At 44.7% G+C, this 5,128-nt stretch overlaps 1 long non-coding RNA gene across 1 annotated transcript; it reads left to right on the plus strand.

Moving 5' to 3' along the window:
- Window positions 1-370: 370 nt before the first annotated feature.
- LOC130150492 (uncharacterized) lies at window positions 371-4,747 on the plus strand. The gene is made up of 4 exons (XR_008822239.1): window positions 371-1,370; window positions 3,309-3,494; window positions 4,418-4,497; window positions 4,651-4,747. It is a non-coding gene; the product is annotated as an uncharacterized LOC130150492 (long non-coding RNA).
- Window positions 4,748-5,128: the final 381 nt, after the last annotated feature.

Here is a 5,128-nt window from a genome sequence, read left to right on the forward strand (position 1 = left end):
TGGCTACAGTAATAAGATGAAGAACATTACTTCTCAGGAAGGTGAGGGACTGTTCAGACTGGGTGTGTGGGGCGGTGTGTGTGTGTGTGTTCATCTACCCAATACCACCATCAGCTATTTCAGCCCTATGAGAAGAAAACTGAATGGAGAAGGATGTCTGTTTTCTCTTTCCTCATTACCGCTTTCAGGGCTTTCAAAGGAGACAGGGCTTTCACCAAGAAATACTCCAAGGTTTTGAGCTATATGCAGATGCTCAAGGAGCCTATGATCTGCTTTGCAGAAAAAGAATAACTGATAAGCAATCTCTGAGAAGTAAACTGCCTGCAGTTTACAACAGGAACAATGCTTGGGTTCCTTTCATAGTGTTTTATTACTCCTTATGTTTAATGAAAAGTTTGAGAAATTTTTCCTGAACCAGATTTGTCATTTATGACCTTACTTTACTACAGCAGAAGTTATAGAGAAAGGATCTGGATTTTTAAAGAGTTTTATAATAGGGTACGTGCCTCCTTGCCCTATAACTGTAGGCAGATGGGGTCACACGGCAATGCACACACTTACCATAAAGCTCAACTTTCTGTGGCCGCTTTCTCTCTTAGTTTTCTTCTTCCTTCTTTTCTTTATTTTCTCCCATCATCCTGATTTTCCTCTTTGCAATAAGTAGAGTTATCAATGGTCCTAACTGATCTGGTCTGAGCTCTCTGAGTCATCTTGCTTGCTTGCTTGCTCGCTTGCCCAGGGCACTGTATTTACTCTCTGAACTGTGAAGCAGTTGTTCTTTAGTTTATTACAGCCTCCGCCTCCATTTATTAATAGGCCTCCTCAGCAAAGGCACTTGAAGTACATTGCCGAATACAATAATGAAACTGATGCTACTGCATCTACCCTCTGTACCATGCACCGTGTGTTTCTCCTGTGCTCTCCGTGGCCTGGCATATGCTCTTTATGCAGGCTTATAGGATAGGATACCCATACCTATGGCAGGACAACCGTATGATCTTGAATCTGTTTCCTGGTGAGTAAACACTGATTTCTTTAAGGACTTGTGGGGAAAATCCATTTTAATTCTCTGGGGAATCCTACAATCACAGGATCTGGCTTGGTGGGAAGGAGCCTCACCACTGGCTCCAAAACTGCACTCTGCATGAAAGGGGCCTGGTGAGTGGAAAAAAGCCCTGTGACTCCTCTGAGAAGCAAATGCAACTGCTACTGCTCTCCTGCAGAGGAGACCCTCTGATCATGATGAGCAACCCAAAAAGGAAGAGAATGAGTGTGACGCATCTTTTATACCTTCAGGGAAATTATAAACTGATCTGATGCTAATTGATGCTAATGAAAAGACGCCAGCAGACTTTGGTGTAGACCTGCAGGTAAGGAGAAATGATATCATTTGAACCTTGCTGCTGATAGCAGCCAAAAGGATGTTATTATGGTATCATCAATCGTGACAGTACTATTAAACCTTTTGGACAAAGGTTAGGACAAGTGTAAGCAGGGGCAGGAGAACTCTCCAGCTCTGCCCTCCTCACTTGTCCAGCATTTCTCAGGCAGTCTGGTCTCTCTTGTGACCAGGGGCTGTCTCTGTGGGACAGACTAACATATTACAGAGGTCCTGAGGTGGTACTGTGCACACGCAGATCCCCACAGCCCTCTCTCTTGCCCTCTGCCCTCCCAGAACCCAGACTTTCGTACATGCAGTAGCTCTGCGGTGCTCTGCAAGGCAGAGGAAGAAGCCTCAATCCCTTCGCCTAAGCCTCTTGAGGAGCAAAAGAGGACATGCTACTCTGTGAGGGAGGTCAGGGCAGAGAAAGTCAGAGAAAGGTGGGGTCAGGACACAATAAAGGCACAGAGCAGAGCAAAAGGCTAGTATTAATTTTGCCCCAAATAATGAGCCCGGTAGTTGCAGGCTGGCTAAGCTTAGCTCACTTGCAGGGAAAATAAAGGAAAGCTTTTATGGGATTCAATCAAGAAAGAACTAAAGGAAAGAATACACTTAATGCCACTGACAGTTTTATGGTAACTATAAGCAAACTTGTCAAACAAACCTGATTTTTGTGCTTTGATAAGACTATATATTTGGCTGACAAAGGTAATTGCATAGTGATAATGTACTTGAAATTGTGTTGGGCATATGAGTCAGTAGTGCGCTGCATTTTGCGTCTAAAAATGAACACTGGAATATCAATACAGCTTGTGTGAACAGCACCGAGAGGAGGCCAACTGACAGACCTCAAAGAGCCAGTGAGGGGTCCATGAGAGGCTCATGGAGATTAGGGTGATGCTGGAAGCTGCTTAATCTGTTCATGTAATAATTTAATCTATAACCTAAATGAACATGGAATCACTATTGATAACAGCAGGGGCTGGCAATGACTAGCAGGACAAAAGACAGTCATGCAGAGTGATCGGGCATGCTCTGACAGCAAAGGGCTACCTAGTCTTGGAAAGGTGGAAGCTGCTAGTAGGAGTAGATGGGGAAGTTTTAGCTCAGTGGATGGCATTGATGAGTCTGAAACATTCAAGATCTTAGAGGTGATTTGGTGAAATGAGCCGGTTTTGATCCTCGAGGCATAAAGGGTCTGTCCTGGACCCAGATGCAAGCGGTAGAGGCTCTCCAGGACACAAGACCTCCAATTGATCAGGGCTGTCCCTGACTCCCCCTCAAGCTTCCTAGGCAGTGGAGAGCCTTTCCCTCCCCAGCACATCTCCGGCCAGAGCTGTGGAGAGCACACCATTGCCGTGCCCCACTGCCAAGTTGTCCTAAAGTGTGAGCAGGAGCTGAGTAGTTTACAGCCCATGCAGACAGCGGAAGAGATAACCTTGAGGTTCTGCCTCCTGGTGCCATTTGCTTGATTAATACGCTTGGGTCTGCCGTAAGGGAAGATTGTGCTATCTCTGCGCAGAGTGGGATCGCTCTGTTTTTGCAAACTAATACCCTCATCCCTGCCATCAGTCTGGCAGGGTCAGGCAGCAGCCAGGAGCGGTCGCCTAGGAGCTATGCAGCACACCCGGGGGAGAAACAGTAGGGTCAGGTGACAGTACCGTTCTCAGGTTTACCTGTTTGTTGGGGTTTCCCCCCCCCCCCCCCCCTTTTCTTTTTTTGTTTGAGTTTTTTTTGTGTGCTTGTTTTGATTTTTTTTTTTTTTAATGGAGTGTGTTATGCTTTTCTTATCTGGGAATAATGAGTTCACTTGTGTACTGCTGCCGAGGGGAGGAAGCACAGGCTTGTGAGGCAGCTGGTACACTAAGTCATCTCATGTCAATGACAACCAAGGATTTTTTTTTTCCCTCCACATGGTCTTCCCCAGGGAAGGACATCACGTGAATGGAGAAGCCAGCAGCCCCTGCTCTGCACCTCACTGACCCAACACACTTCAGGCCAGCAGCTGATCCAGGGGGCTCAAGAATATCTTTGTTGAAAGAAAAGATGTTTCTTCAACCAAAGGAAATCAGAAAAAGAAAAATGAGATGAAGGAAAGAAAGAGCATTTGTATGTAAGTCTTACCAGAAAACATGGTTGTTTCAACAGTTTCCATTGAGCACAAACACACCCGTTCAAGGTTAAGTGCCAACATCAACTCTCTCTTAAAGGGTGGCTTTTCCTGACTCATCCCAACACTGCTGTTCAGCCATTCCTCTTTGTCTAGCTGTGGTTTTCAGCAGTTCAGTGTCTTGCTTATTCTCCCTGGACTCCAGAGAAATTAACACTCACCTGCCTGAAGGTATGTGGTTAGATATTCCTGGTATACTACTTCAACTGCTCTGTGATATTAGAAACTGTATTGGTACATTGTCACTGTTTTCTTCCTATTTGCTTCCCTCTAACGTTCTTCTGTACAGCCTGGCAGGAAAACAGCCAACAGGAAAACTGAGATATTGTTGACATTCATAAAAATAACTTGCTTTCTCCATCGGTTTTCACACATAGATTTATCTTACTACTTCTGTTACAACCACCCTAAACCATCAGGAAGCGATTTCTGCAGAAAAGGTATCAGGGATATCAGTAACCATGCATCCTGCTGGTCCAAATTTAGATGCAGCATCTTAAACAAATGGACACAAATGGTCATAAGATCCACATTTCCCAGGCTTATAGTGAGCAATGGCCACAGGACTGTCCTGAGGTGTGGGCCCATGGAGGTCCCAGCAGAGGCACAGTGACTCTGGTGCCAGATCTACTGGACATGTGCTGAGTGTTTCCACAGTGGTGTATGCACAACATAACATTGTGTATACATGCATGGTTTGGCCATCCTCAGAACCATCCTGTTATGTCTCACAGACACACAGAGCAAAAAACTCTCAGCAAACCGTAAAAATGAGCGTCCAGAAGAGGAAGTACTGAAGCATCACTCCCTGACAAGGAGCAGGAATTGTCTTATTAATGAAGTCTACCTTGTTTCTCTCTCCCTAGGAGCTTGCCCTGAGGAATGTTTCGGTTTCTGTGCATCCTTGACTTTTCTTTGATCATCTGATATTCCTGAAGTTTTCAAGGTAAGTCTGCTTTTCTTTATGTGAACTATTGTTTGGTTACTTATAAAAGTGGGACAATTACTCTAAGTAGTGAATTATCAAAACATGCCAAGTGGCAGCTCTCCTCCCCATAAGCTTTTTGTGAGTACTTGGCTCTTCTTTTCCTCCCTGCAGTTGGTGTGTTCATCCTTCCTCTCGTGCACACCAAGGAACTGATCACACTGATATAATTCCGCTGAATTTGAGGGAACTACCTTTCAAATTACACTGGTGAGACACCCTTCTGTCCTTCCAATAGTTCACCCTGATCAGAGTTGCATTTAAGGGCATAAAATCAGTGCACGTGGCAGAAGGTATGAATTATACAAGTGGGACTTGTTAGACCTTAGGGAACCATGAGAATAGATCTCCTGTAACTTGCCTGAAGATACCTGAGTTTAACATCCTGAGATTCCAAAAGTTGTATCTTTGACTCTGACTACATCTAATTTAGTTGATGCAGGGGGTTTTGCCTTCTGTCTTCCTCCTGCACAGTTTCCCTTATCTTTGCATCTTCCCGTCTTTTCTTCATTGTTTCTTTTGCTCTTCAGCTGCATGTTACAGTAAAGTGTGGTTTTGTGTGTTCTTTCCAAAGCATTTCTGCATGAAGCTA

Source organism: Falco biarmicus, chromosome 5 (genome assembly GCF_023638135.1).
Source record: "Falco biarmicus isolate bFalBia1 chromosome 5, bFalBia1.pri, whole genome shotgun sequence".
Taxonomy (NCBI): Eukaryota; Metazoa; Chordata; class Aves; order Falconiformes; family Falconidae; genus Falco; species Falco biarmicus.